The following is a 15,518-nucleotide window of genomic DNA, read 5'->3' on the forward strand; positions in this document are numbered from 1 at the left end:
AAAAAATTTTGAAAAATGATCAATTTTAACCAGTGATTCACCCTGCAAAATGGAAAATTATCTATTTGAAAATATACTTAAGGTAGACACATGATTATCTTTTAGATAATGGTGAGTTATGTTAGTAATACAGTCTTCTAAAAGGTATGCACAGAAACCCTTGCTAAATATGTTATGTATCTATAAATACGACTGTTATTAAACTTAAACCTGCATCTTTAAAACATCTACATATTGATGGAATTAACTAACTAAAAGGGAGATGGGAGACAGAAACAAAATAAAAAAAACTAATTCACAAATCAAAACTGTTTTCCCATATACATTTCCAAAAGTGTCTAGCAACTGAATTAGGGTTTTCCATTTCTTCTTTGCAAAGCAAATTATCAAGTACAAGAAAAATTATCAAATTAAAGACATAATAAAAGAAGTAAAATCTTGTAGTGGCTACTTTTTATTACAATCATATATGAATTTTTCTCATATAGAGAGAAATATCATAAATGTAACTAAAGAAATGTTTCTTGGCCGGGCATGGTGGCTCACACCTGTAATCCCAGCACTTTGGGAAGCCGAGGCGGGTGGATCATGAGGTCAGGAGATCGAGACCATCCTGGCTAATGCAGTGCAACTCCATCTCTACTAAAAATACAAAAATTAGCCGGGTGTGGTGGTGGGCGCCTGTAATCCCAGCTACTCGGGAGGCTGAGGCAGGAGAATGGTGTGAACCGAGGAGGCAGAGCTTGCAGTGAGCCGAGATCGCGCCACCGCACTCCAGCCTGGGCGACAGATCAAGACTCCGTCTCAAAAAAAAAAAAAGAAATGTTTGTCATTTCAAAGCCAGGTCCTCTGGCTATTGATCAAAACTAATAATAACATGCTAATCATAAGAAGCTCTCAATAGATGTGATTATTTGTTTAATTTCTTATTTCTTAAGTGTTATACACATCAAGAAATACCTCTCATGTGGCATTAAGGGGAATTAGCAGGTAAACGGGATTTTTAAGTGCCAACAAAGAGAGTAACATTATATTAAATACCAATGAAACCAAACAGGTTAACACATTGGATGTTTATCACCACTGGTATTAAATAGAAAAGTGTGTAATTAAACTATAACAAGTAGGTGGCTTATGTTGTTTCAGGGAAAGGCTTTTATTTCTTTACTGTGGTATTCTTTATTTTAACCCTAGAGTTAGCACAAGTTCTTCATTAAAAATCAAACAATAAAGTTTAATATTTTTGACCAACAACAAAAAGAAACAAAAAGCATAGAATAGAGGGGACAGTAACTCATGCATCCATCCATCCATCCATCCATCCAATTAATACTTACTCAAAGACTACTAAATAGTATTGTTGTAAAGTAGGGGAGAAAAAAAAAGAGAGAGAGGAAAGGAAGGTGGAGAGGGGAGAAGGAAGAGTGCATAAAAGAAGAGCACACTAAAACAAGTTTACATTCTATATGGTAGGGTGCAGCAGGAGGCAGAGATAAACAATAAATAACAACAACAAAATAAGAGTGCTGTGATAGCATTCCTGAGGGGTTACTTTACATTAGGTAGTTAGATAAGGTCTCACTCTGACTTGATTCAAGCTGAATCTTGAATGTCAAGGAGCTAGGTAAGTGATGATCTAGAACACATCAGGCAGAGGGAAGTGCTAATGCAAAGGTTGCTGTTGGGTTTAGGAGACAGAAGGCCAGTATAAAGATATAAGATGAGGTCAGGGAGGTATGCTGAGGCCTGATCCCTCAGGATCTTCTAGGCAAAGATAGGGAGGTTGGATTTTCTTTTAAGGGTTCTGGAAAATGACTAGAGATTTTCAAGCAAGTGCAAAACTACGTACACTGAGATACAAGCACCAACCAAGCACCTTTGTTTCGAACTATCTTTTCAAAGATATTTGCATAATGAACAGAAGATAGAGGTAGTATCTCCCTCCTAAGCTAAGGGGTTTGTTACTGCCCAGAATGATAAACTGGAGCAAAGGCTGGACAGTCTTACTACCTATTATAAAAGACTGCATTCCCTAAATTCAGGATTTCCCTCCAATGACACAAACCACTGTGGATATAAGTGTCACCTGTCCCTTTCATATAGCCCTGTGGGAGTACGGGCTCAGAAACCTTAAAAAAAAAAAAAAAGTCTAATCTTGCTATTGCTATTGTGTGAGTAGCAAAGGATTCTTTGTCTCTGACCCCACATCCATGAAATGGTGTCAAGTTAACTTGTTAGCCTGTTAGTGGTAAACTCTCAAACTCTTCACAGTTCTTGACATATATAAACGCTAGTTATTATTGCTAAGCTATAAAATACCAGCTGCAATACTAGATGCTTTAATGTGCAATCCCTTTAATTCTCAAATTGGATTCTGCATTCTCTAATCTGGCCCAGAGTGGTTAAGTATTTGTTTACTGTAATAAAAGTAGTAAGAGGCAGTAAGTTGCAAGATTGGAAAGCTAGCTACAGTCAGTGGTTTTCCACCATATTGCTTCATATTATGGTCACGTATATTAAGAGGTAGCTATGAGACAAAAGTTGTAATAAAAATCAACATAAGAGGCTGGGCGCGGTGGCTCATGCCTGTAATCCCAGCACTTTGGGAGGCCAAGGCGGGTGGATCATGAGGTCAGGAGATTGAGACCATCCTGGTCAACATGGTGAAACCCCGTCTCTACTAAAAATACAAAAATTAGCTGGGCATGGTGGCACACACCTGCAGTCCTAGCTACTCGGGAGGCTGAAACAGGAGAATCACTTGAACCTGGGAGGCAGGAGGCGGAGGTTTCATTGAGCCGAGATCACACCACTGCACTCCAGCCTGGCAACAGAGCAAGACTCTGTCTCAAAAAAAAAAAAAAAAAAAAAATTCAACATAAGAAAGGTAGGAGAAGATAATCATGGGTTCAAAGACAAGTGTGTATATCTGTATGTGTGTGTGCATGTATACTCATGTATGTATCTATAAGGGAGATGGGGTAAGAAGATAGGTTGTGATAGAGAAAGGATAAGCAAATATTCAGGAATCAAAATTGTATTTCTTGCTTGAGAGAAATGAACAAGATGAACCTACAATAAATAAATAATACATCATGTAGCTTATTTATGAGTCTAATTAATGTATAACATTTTCTGATGTGAATTTTCTACTCTAATGACTGAATACATTTAAATGTGAGTACATAATAGGCCATCTGCTATCAGATATAATTGCCACACCCTTTTAGCATTCCCATGGGTAATAAAAAGTCAAAATTACTTTTCCAAGACCTATAAAAACGATGTTTACATTTAGAAATAAGGTATAAAGAAGTTCTTAAACCTATTTTGTTTTATGAAAAATGCACTATTGATTTTCATTTAAAAGCCTACTTCATTTAAAACATACCATATTCTGATGTTATAACTATTAGGAGAAGAATTTTAGCTGAAAAAATACCAATAGAGAGCACAGAAATAGGTGTTGAGTCTGAGACTAATATCCCAGTTCAAACAGTAATTTGAGATTTTCTTTTATTCTAAATGTTAAGAAGTAAAAGTAGCTTAAAACAGAAAAACTGAATAATTAAATGAGAACAACATTTTTCTGGATATGATTGCCTCTTAGTGACTTCCATCCTAAATTTGAATTAAGAAAGAAAAGTTAAGGGTTAGCTAGATATAAAGACAATTGGCTATAAGACATTGATTTTTTAAAAACATCATCTTTTCTTGACCTTGTTTTATATTTAGTCAACTGGCAAATAAACTGCACTGCCACCAACTACTTTCAGCTACACTTTGCCTAAAGAAATTCTTTGAATGTTGTGTGCCAGACAGAGTTTGGTGCAACCCCCTTACCCTCCAAGTAGAATGATAACCACCATTCTATTCTCCATTTCTATAAGTTTGACTTTTTTATATACCACACGTAAGTGAGATCATATTATGGTATTTGTCTCTCAGTGAATGGCTTATTTCACTTAATATAATGTCTTCTGGTTTCATCTATGTTGTTGCAAATGATGGAATTTCCATTTTTTCATTTAAGGCTGAATAGTATTCCATTGTGTATATGAACCACATTTTAAAAATCCATTCATTCATTGTTGGAATCAACATTTTTGAACAGTATGAGGTGGAGATCCAATTCACTTTTGCCCATCCTTTCTCCAATAATATGCAAAGTCACTTCTTTTGGATTTCAATTAGCACATGTGTGTTGATTTATTTTATGGCTATTTTAGTCCATTTGATCAATATATCCATGTCTCTAAGAATAATACTCTATTTTAATTATTATGGTTTACATCTTATTTTTCTTACTTAGGAATGCCTTCTGTATCCTTGGGCCTTTGCTCTTCCATCTGTATTTTAGAATAGACTTGTTAAGTTTCGTTAAAAAGGACTATAAGGATTTTTAATTGATATCTTCACAATTTTGAGTCTTCTATCTGTGAATAGCATGTGGCTTTTTATTAACTTGGATCTTTAAAAAAGGCTTTAGAAAAAAAACTCATTTTCTCCATTCAGGTCTTGGACATTTTTTTAGATTTACTCTCTATACTTCACATTTCTTTTGCTATTGTAAATTGTGCCTTCTTTAAAAACAATGATTTCTATTGTTTTATAACATATAAAAATGTAATTTTTACTTTTTGTAGAGATGGGGGTCTTGATAATATTGTCTAAGCTGGTCTTGAAATCCTGGGTTCAAGTGATCCTCTCACCTTAGCCTCCCAATGTGCTGGGATTACAGCGATCAGCCACCGCACCCAGCCTAAAAAATGTAATTTTTATATATGCTACTGATAATTTTTCTTATTATTTCTGATAGTTTTCCTATAGGATTTGTTTTTGCTATTCATAGAGTGCTATAATGTCAGCTTGATTTTCTCCCTTTTCAATCTTTACATTTTCAACTCCTACTTGTCTTATCTTACTATACTGACTAGGAGTTAGATTCTAAGTATTAGGTTAAAGGGTTTCCTTTGACTCCTTTCCTACTTTGGAGTAGGGTGGAGGGTTAAATTAGTTCATGATTCTTGTTTTGAAATCTGAATAGGATTTTCTGACTTGACTGAGAGAAATTTCACAATTTTTTTTTTCCCATTAGACTCAATATAGTGAATTATATTTATGAATATTCTAATATTAAGTCATACTTTCACTTCTGGGATAAACTCAATTTGGACAGGAAGAATTTATCTTTTTGAACATTTAGTCATAAAATACATTTTTGTATTCCATTTGTTCGAGACAATCATTTCATTAAAATTTGGTAAAATGTATCTGAAAAACTTCTAGGCCAAGTATTTATTTTGAAGATTAAAAGTCATTAAAATAAAAATTAGTTATAGAACTATTCATGCTTTCTATTTCTTTTAAAGTAATTTTCAATAAGTTATTTTTTTCTAGGAACTTATCCATTTCATTTACCTTTTCCAATACTATCCTACAAATTTTTACAGAAAGCTCTTCTCTTTTTACTATTTTCTGTATCTTCAGTTATCTTCCTTTTTATATCCTCAATATTATTTATCTTCTCTTTTTCTTGATTAATCTTTTTAGCAATATATCTAATTAACTTGTCTTTTCAGAATAACCTCATTTTTGCCTTTTAAGTTTATGTCACTTTTTCTTTCATTTAATCTTTCATATCCCTCCTTCTGGTTTCTCTAGGATCATATAAACCCTTTTTAAATTTCTGAAATCAGATGCTTTTAAGTCTTTCTGATAAAAGTTATTTTATTGATACATAATACATGTACATATTTTGGGGGTACATATGATAATCTGATACATTTATATAATGTGTAAAGATCAAATCAGGGTAATTGGAATATCGATAACCTTAAATATTTATCTTTTATATATGTAGGAACACTTGACTTATTCTCTTAAGCACATGTGGTATAAATTTATACCATTTTTACTGCATCCAGCAAAGTCTAATGTGGGGTATTTTCAATATTGTTCAGGTATAATTGTTTTCTATGATTTCATCTTTGACATATGACTTTTTAAATGTGTTTTTAGAATTTTCAAACTAGAGGTTTTAAAATTTCATCCTTTTAATTTTATTTCTAATTTCATGTCATTGTGGTCAATAAATAAATAAAACTAACACTGAAAAATGTATTGAGATTTCATGGTCTCTAGTACGTAACCAATTTTATAAAAGTTCAACTTGTGCATGAAAAAATGTGTATTCTTTAATTATTGAGTTTGAATTCTATATACACTAATCAAATCAAGTCTGTTAATTGTTTAACGCTTGTCTTTAATGATATTTTTCTGCTTATCAGTAAGTTAGAGAACTTTGTTGAAATTTCCTAACATAATCCTAAATCTGTCAACTTATTGATATAGTTTGTTAATTTTTACAGTGTAATTTTGGGGCTATGTTATTAGGCACATGCCATTTTTAAATTGTTGTATCTTTCAGGTGAATTAAGCTTTTTGTTGTCGTGAAGTAATTAATGTCTTGAGTCAATTGTACCTATTAAAATAGTTTCCCTCTTTCTTTTGATTAATAGTTGCCTTGTATTTCATTAACTGTCCTGTTACTTCAAACATTTCTATATCCATAGGGTAAAGGGAGGTCTCTTATAAACAGCATAAAACCAGATTTTATCTTTTATACGATATTACAGTCCTTTAAAAAATTTATTGTAATTTATAAAATGTTTGTTTCCATCTATTTGTCTAGCTTGAGTTATGCGTTTATTTTTCCTCATTTTTTTTGGTGTGTCTTTCTTAGTCTATTTCTCTCACTACATTTTAGAATTTATACTTGATATTTCTATCCTTTCACTGGTTATCCTTGTATTTTTATTACACAAATTAGCAACTTAACAAGACCTAAAGTTAATTAATATCTGTATCTCCCTTTCTCCCTTGACTAAAATAAAGAAAACCCAAATTCTAAATCTCTCTCACTCAATTTATAAATTGATGTAACATTGTTTTATTGTGTACTTTCTTTACATTTGTTTTCCTAGTACCTATGGCTCCCTGTCTCTCAATCTGTTTTTTGTTGCTTCTTTAAATACAACCTTTAGAGCAGAGGCTAGCAAACTACAATCCTTAGATTGACCATGTATTTTGTAAACAAAGTTTTACTGGTACATAGCCACAGCCATTTATTTACATATTGGATATGGCTGCTTTTGCACTGTTTCCACACGAGAGTTGCAACAGAGACTGTATTGCCTGCAAACCTGAAATATTTACTATCTGGCTATTTAAGAAAAAGTTTGCCAGTCTCTTAAAAAAAATCTTTTAACATAAGGTTGTTGATGAAAAACACTTTTGTTTTCCTGTTTATCTACAAATAGTAGATAATTCCACCTGTGCTCTATAAAGATCTTTTGCTGGATACCCCAAATTAGAAGAACATTTATGTTTGTGCATCACTTAAAGATCTCACTCTCTTCAGCCTTCCATTTTTGCAGATAAGTAATCTGTATCTAATTGTTGTTGCTTTGGGGGTCATATCTTTTCTCTCTGGCTGCAATTTTTTTTTTTTTTGTCTTTAGTGTTCTGCAGCTTCATTATTTATTTGAAGTGAATCTCATTTTATTTATCTGGCTTTGTATAAGTTGTATTTCCTATTCTATGGATTCCTGATCTGGAAAATTCTAAGCCACTATTTTGAATATTGTATTTCATTCTTTTTGAGTCTATTCTTCTGGGACTTTAATTATACAAGTGGTAGGCCTTCTCATCCTGTTCTCCATGTTTCTTAAGAAGTATTTTACACTTCTAATTATACTGTCCGCCTGGTTTGCATTCTGGACAATTTATTTAGATGTATTGTGCAAATTCACCATTTCTTTCTTTAAGTGAGCATAACCTGCTCTTTAATCCATTGAATGTTTAATTTCAACCACCACACTTCCACTTCCATACATTCTATTTGTTTTTTCCAAAACTGTTCATTTTTAGTGTTCTGTTACTTTCTTTTTCTCTTTTTAAAAATTTCATGTTCTATTTCCTTAAATATTTCATATATCGTTACTGAATATCTGGGGTCTTGGAGGCCTATATGTATTATCTTTTTCTGATCATTTCACCACACAATCCCTTGTTTCTTTGTGTGTTTGATGGTTAGGATTGAGTGTTCTTAATTAATTAAACTTAATTTGTGAGAATCTTGAGGACCTAAATTGTAACTGTCCTCTGGCACAGATTTGAATTTGCTTCTGTAAATAGCCAGGGATCATTTCTAACCTTAATAACTTTAATTTGCTTTTGTCACAGGTTTATTGTAAACATTTTATTCATTGTATTCACCAAGTTGTAGTCTTGGTTTTCATTCCCAGGGCAAGCCTAGCTTTCCCCTTTGCTCACCTGTGCTTATTGTTCAGGTTTCAACTTCATTTTTTCTCTTTAACCACTTTTGCCTTGGAGATTTCCCTAATTTTCTCACAGGACAGCCATGTTTTTAAAATAGTTTGTTGTATTTTGGTGGGATGGATTTTTAAGAGTCCCTAGTAAATCGTATTGTGATAAGCAAAGTCCTCAAAAGTATATTGTTTTATAGGGTTGAACAACACAGATATCTTATTTCTAAAAAAGTTCATATAATGTAGCAGTTCTTATACAGTATGTATTTTGGGGGATACTTTATACATGTGTGTTTCATGACCCAAAGGTTGCAAAGAAACAAACAAAAAAAGGGTAATTGGACAGCCATATCAAATGAGTCCTGAACAAGCACTCAAAAAAATATTGTGGAACTGAAGATCAAGAATGCCTTCAAGAAAACATTAAGTATGACATTTCACCACTTTTAGAAGTTGTAAAAAAAAAAAAAATCGATCTGAGCGTATTGCTGCATATTATAAAGACAGTATAATAAGAGGGTAGAAATTGAAATCATATTGTTTGGTTTAAATAACCACCTAGCACTAAATAGCTGTGTGACTATGTCTCAGTTTCCTCTACTGTAACATGGACAAAATAGTACCTGCAATACAAGGATATTTTAAGAAATAAATGAAATAATGCATGTAAATAGCTTATATCATTGCCTCACACATAAATTTTAGCCCTATATAAATGTTAACAAGTAAGTATTATTATTTCTTTACAAAAACATCAATAATTTATTATTACTGTATCATTAATGAAATGCCTCAAACACATTTATCCAGCAACAATTTAAGAAAAAACATTTTCTGGCTTATATCAATTATATATGCTTCCATCAAACATATGGGGGAGTGCCAATTTTCATAGTTCCTATAAGAATATGAATGCTTTCTATTCAGAGATGTTGGAATACGATGGTACACTGAGTTGATCAGGAGTAAAATGGTTGCATCCAATACAAGCTGCATCACTTGGCAGGGAAGCTATAGTGGCGAATTAAATATGGAAGGCAAGATGTAGTTCTCAACCTCAAGTCTAGCTATTATACCTCTAAAGATTTAATTTACATATATATGCACATTGTTTTTAATATTCTAAATCTAATGTTCATTATGAGATTTCATTCTGGAAAAAAAGAGTTCGCTTTCCTGTGTTTTCTCCATGAAAGTACTACTTTCACTTGAAATTAGATATTTCTAAAAAATTAACTTAAAACACTGCCCAATAATGCAATTAACATTTGTTTTATATTTTTCCCTAAAAGTACAATCTAAAAAATCAATGTGCATTTTCCCCTCCTTCTAAAAAAAGCATTATAAACAGCCTATATTCCAAATAGGCCTTTACTTGGCAGGTATATCAGTCTTATTTTATGTTATAAAATAAAATTTTAATAAAACAAAATATAAAAATGATAGCATTAAATACAAGTAGGCTGCCATAGATTCTGACTTTCTGATCGTACTTCATCTCTATTTGAGTCTTAGCCCATTTAAATAGATTCGCCTACCCAACTCAACATTTTTCAACATATAATATCCTGTATATTTTTGTGACATAGAAAACTAGGAGATTTAATCATTTGAAAAAAAGTTGAAAATCTTATGAATGTCTTCTTGTTCAGGGTTCTATTTCATTCAACATTAATGGATACTCAAGCTATACAAGTCAGGGATCTCTTTAACACAGGTTTCACTAAACTCAAAAATCTTTACTTTTTCCTAAGTATTCAACTTTGTCTCAAGTCCCTAAAATGAGATTAGATTAGACAAACCTAACTTAAATCTCCATGTTTTCCAGGGGAGTGACTGTTAGGTACCATGAAAACAAGACTAATTTTCTAAAAGTAAACAAGCACATGCAGGCCTCACACATTCCCACTAAACACCTTGCTTAGGGTTGTTTAACCTTAAGAAAGGCAATGCTTCACCATACTTAATTACTACTTTCTAGAAACTCCTGATGACTTCAGCTTTAGGAATAAGTGGAAAATATTTTAACTTGGAAAAAATCCTTAAAAATACATTTCTGTATTCTCATACATATTCCTGTAGTGGAACAGGAAAAAAAAATTAAAAAATTAATACTAGTCACCAAAGTCTGTAAGAATATAGAAATTACGTGATCTACTTTTCAGTTTTCCATTAAAATTATTTTCTTCGGTAACTAAATGTAAAAATGTAAAAATTTTCCCCAAGTGCCAAAAACAAACTTATTATAGCTACTTTGTGGAAAATAAGTTTATTGTAATAATTACAAGGTAGATGTTTTAGAAAGAAATCTAGAATGACAGTAAAATTAATCAAAATAATTTTTCTAGTATTACCAAATCCAATTAAAAAACTGCTATGAATGAAAATAGGAGAACATGATATACTGTGCTCTGGCACAAACAATTCATCATCTTAACATTCAGTATGCGTTGCTATTAGTTGAACCTTTTATGACCGTGAAACTTATGAAAATGGGAAACTATCCTTTGAGGAACAAACTAGAATGTCCCAAAGGATGTGCAGGTGCTGATTATTAAACTATTTCAGCTTAAGTTGCTATTTATTGTGAAATCGGTCTCAGGTAAAACAACAAATTACTTATTAACCCATCAGGGATGTAACATTACTGGCCCTTCTTAACTTTGCTATGAGTTTCTTTGCAATTTCTTCCACACTTCGTAAAATTTTCAAGTAAATGAGATACTTCAACCTATTCACATTTCTTTAATAGATAAAGTATAAGATGTTTGTAATAAAGTTTTCCAAAGTATAATTTGATTTCCCATTGTGTGTTCTCTTGCCTTTTGTTCAGAAGTGATATACAATAAAAATATTATTTTTATCTCCCAATTACGAGGTTAAATACAAGCACAGGTCGCTATGCACAAGATGGCAGCCGTAGTGTGCTTAAAGGTAGGCTTGCTGATAAGGCAGCAGTTTTTTGAGTTGCTCCTAATCACATATTCAAGGGAAACATCCAACTAAAGTCCCACTAGTCTCATATGAACCTAATTTATGTATCTATTTTTTTTTTTTTTTTGTGAGACGGAGTCTTGCTCTGTCACCAGGCTAGAGTGCAGTGGTGCGATCTCGGCTCACTGCAACCTCCACCACCTGGGTTCAAGCGATTCCCCTGCCTCAGCCTCCCGAGTAGCTGGGACTACAGGCGCGCGCCACCATGCCTGGCTAATTTTTTTGTGTGTTTTAGTAGAGACAGGGTTTCACCATGTTGTCCAGGATGGTCTCGATCTCCTGACCTCGTGATCCACCCACTCGGCCTCCCAAAGTGCTAGGATTACAGGCGTGAGCCACCAGGCCCAGCCATATGAACCTAATTATGTTTAAAATGTAACATAAAAAAATAGCCTTAAGTTAACATGTTCCTCTCCTTCTATCTCTCCCGTTCCTCTTGTCTCTATGTGAGGGTGTATGAGAATAATCTAGAAAAGGCCACTGCATCTGATGTACAAAGAACATACCATTTTATTCATTTTTGTTTGTGGTATTCTAGGTTAATGTCACCTTTTTAATTACATGAGTTAATATATCTTATTATTATGTATTAGTTATTAAGTTGATTTCTTTCCCCTACATTATCAATCTATTTTTATTCTCACTACCGTATTAGAATAATCTAGGCATTACCTTTTGCTACATTATTTCAGGGAACAAACAAAATACTTAAAATGTGGAAAAGAAATAAAAATTAGCAGTTATTAGCAGTCATACAGAACCTGGCAGTCAAATCCAGTTATTATCCCATTTAGCAATGCATAGTAAGAATAAATCTTACCAAGAAAGAAAAGTAAGCCAATTAGTGAAAGTCTGTTTTTACTGTGAAGAACTTAAAGAGTAAAGACTAGGAGAACCTATCAGAATTAAATTATTTTTCAAAGTTGCAAACTCAAAATATTCAGCACCTGAAATTGATCTAATTCCTTAAATAAACAGATACTAACAGATAATAAGAAAAACAGTCTTATAGTTAGCATATTTATTTTGTTCTAGGTTTGTGGCATTATAGCTCCAAGTTTGATCTCAGAATAACAAAGGTGCTAATGAAGACATAAGTCTTATGTGAAAAGACTCCAAATACAATTTTCAAGTTGTAAGCCCACCAAATTAAGCAAGGATAGAAGATGCTTCCTATTATAATTGCAAAAGCTGGCTCAACACTCGACCATAGGACTTGTACATGATTTTCCTTCCTCTAACACATATAATGAGTCAATCTACAAGATTTAGGAGCACACAGGAAATGCTTAGTGCTTTGACATTCCTTTTGATGATCTAGTTGGTCCACATAGTAGTCAGCACAAATGGCATTTAGAGTTGACAAGGATCAGATTTGTGTAATCTAAATGATTTGGCAAAATGAGTTTTGTTCTGGCTGTCTTCCCTATCAAAAACAATTTTACACTAAAAATACCCTCTGACTGGATGATTTCATTTTTGTTTGGCACTTCACTACTTTAGTCTGAGAATTCAGTAGAATAATAAATTATATTTGATCAACAGATGCAGCAAGATTAACTGAGTTATAATTGATTTTATATTTGTTCACAACATAGATTTCAATTTTATAAACCAAAAATTGACTTAAAGTCAGCAAACAGCACGAATGACAAATCTTTATCTAGATGAAACATAAATTTAACAAAATTGTAGAAATACTCTAAAGCCAGAGCTATACATGTGAAACAGGTAGCTATTTATTTATTTCACAGTATTCTATAAGGGAGCATAAAAATAAAAAAGGATAAAATACAGTATCAATCCTATTATAATGAGATTGAAAATGCAAAATTACTGTACTTCTATTATTTGTACATGGCTAACTTGTTTTGAGGGTATATGTATGTTATGTAATTTGATCTTCAGAAAGTAACATCCCTACGAGATGCACGCTGTTATTATCAGAAAACTGAGGCTCAGGAAGGTTAAGTAATTTGCCTATACACATATCACTAATAATCTACAGAGATGGGACTCAACTCCAAGATGCTCTGATGCCAGAACTTGCATCTCAACTACTGCTGTCTTCCCACTAGAACGGCAAACAGTAAAACATCACTATTAATAACAAATGAATTGGCTGAGGCCTATCATAGGCAGGTTTCATCAATCACTTAAGATTTGAAGAAATCAGGACTAACCACGTCTCTCTTTGAGTGTCATCACAGGCAATTCAGATGGGAGTTATATATAGGAAATTAAGTTAGGGAGAAAGAGACTGGATTTTATGAACTAGAAAATAATAACTACAAAGTTTGGCACATATGTCTATACCCACATACAAAAAAGAGAACACCAATATAATGCTTCTCCACTTTTTGTGTGCAATAATAATCTTTTTTAAGGCAGGGATTTTTTTGTTGCCCTCTAAATCTTAACCTCAAAGTGGGGTTCCTAGATATTCAAGGTCTTAGAAACTATGATTAAGAAAGAAGTGTAGTGGCCTTTTTCAGTACTTTAAAATCCCATCAGGAAACGTTCATGTGCTCAAAAATAAGCCACAGAAATAAAAATGTATTCTATATGAGAATAGGTGATATTGCAAACTCAGAGAGTCCACATAACAGCTACATATGTCTAACTAAAACAGAAAAATGACACATTTTTAATAAGTATAATTTGGTAGAAATATTCTTTTGAAATAGGTTACCTGTAAGGAGTTCTGTAACAAAGGGGTGTGAAGAGGATGAAAGCATTAGGAAGAATTTCTTTAAGATGAGATGTTAAGCAAAACAAATAAGATGTCAGATGAAATTTGCTTAAGGAGATAAGAGTGTTGTACTGTGCTAATAATTTTGGATAAAGAAAGAGAATAGTAAAAGAACTTTCAGTGAAGTTGGGCTAATGGATTAATTAGTACGGGCTTCCACCCATACCAATTAGGAGAAGCATCACCTGGATAACAGAGCATTAAAGAAGAGACCATGTAGTTTGGGTTATGTGAGAAAAAGCAATTAGACCAAAATCCTCTAATATGAATGGAAAGTGGGAACAGTACATACATTATGCTTCAAAGCCACAGTGACCAATGAAAGGCAGAAAAATTAGGTTTAAACTCAAAGGACAAACATGAACACACTACAGCTGTTGGATAGATTAAGGAGGATGAGGTTGCTCACAAGATCCAACAAAAATTCCATGAGCTCAATTCATCCTGTAGAAGCATGATATCATTTGCTAATAACAAATAGATTGGTTAATAGCATGCAATGAATCTAAAACCAGTCACAAATAGAAAACAATGATTATTGCTATACAACACTACATGAATAAAAGCATGAACTTCACTTGGTATAAAGCTTGATGCCCAATACACCACCTATTTACTCAGCATATAGTATGAGGTCAGATATTTCCACCTAGTACCTCCAATCTAAACTTTTATCTTCACTCCAGTCTTACAGTAAGTAAAAATCTATTACGGAAAGATGCTGACCCTCTACCCTTCACCTTATCCTTCATCCCAGCAACCAGGCTTTACATTAATAGTCCTCTAATTTTAAAAGAACACATTTCACATTTTGAAATAGAAGCAGATCTGAAAACATTCTTCTATCATGAACCCATCAATGTAAATAGACAATTATTACACCCAAGGAGTATGAAAATAAAGTATGCCCTGTGCTGATTCTCTCTAGTAAGTTATCAAAAACACTCTTAAAAATTACAACCTTGGCTTTTCTTGCAAACTCTCTGAGCAGCAATGTACCTGAAGCTGTTAAAGAACAGGCCTTGGAGTCAGGCAGGCTTCCATTCAGTCTTAGCCCTACCAACTCTGAAGCTTCTCTGCAAAGACATAGAGCTTCTCTACCCTGCAGTTATCTCACCTGTCACATTCTGGACCTCAAAAAAACCACTGTAAAGACGAGGTGGGACACTCCTTGCAAAGCACTGGGCACTGGATCTAGTAAGAAGCAACTGTTCAAACCATGGCAGTTGTTTTGGTTTTGTTCTGTTGATCACGGTAACAAAAATAAAGCTAAACAAAATTACAATGCACACTTACTCCCTATTTCTTGGGAAATTGATCAGTAGTTCAAAATAGAACCATTCCCAATGAGCACATTATCTATAGTAGATTGTTTAAAAAAAAATTAATTCCCAGTTGAGAATTCTCAAGTAGAAGAGAAGTGAGTTAAACTGCTGTCA

The 15,518-nt window shown here is 33.1% G+C and overlaps 1 protein-coding gene across 3 annotated transcripts in view; it reads right to left on the bottom strand.

Annotated features, from left to right (window-relative positions):
* DIAPH3 (diaphanous related formin 3) overlaps window positions 1-15,518 on the bottom strand; it is a 485,256-nt gene that overhangs the window by 143,231 nt on the left and 326,507 nt on the right.

Source organism: Pongo abelii, chromosome 14, assembly GCF_028885655.2.
Source record: "Pongo abelii isolate AG06213 chromosome 14, NHGRI_mPonAbe1-v2.0_pri, whole genome shotgun sequence".
In the NCBI taxonomy this organism is placed as follows: domain Eukaryota; kingdom Metazoa; phylum Chordata; class Mammalia; order Primates; family Hominidae; genus Pongo; species Pongo abelii.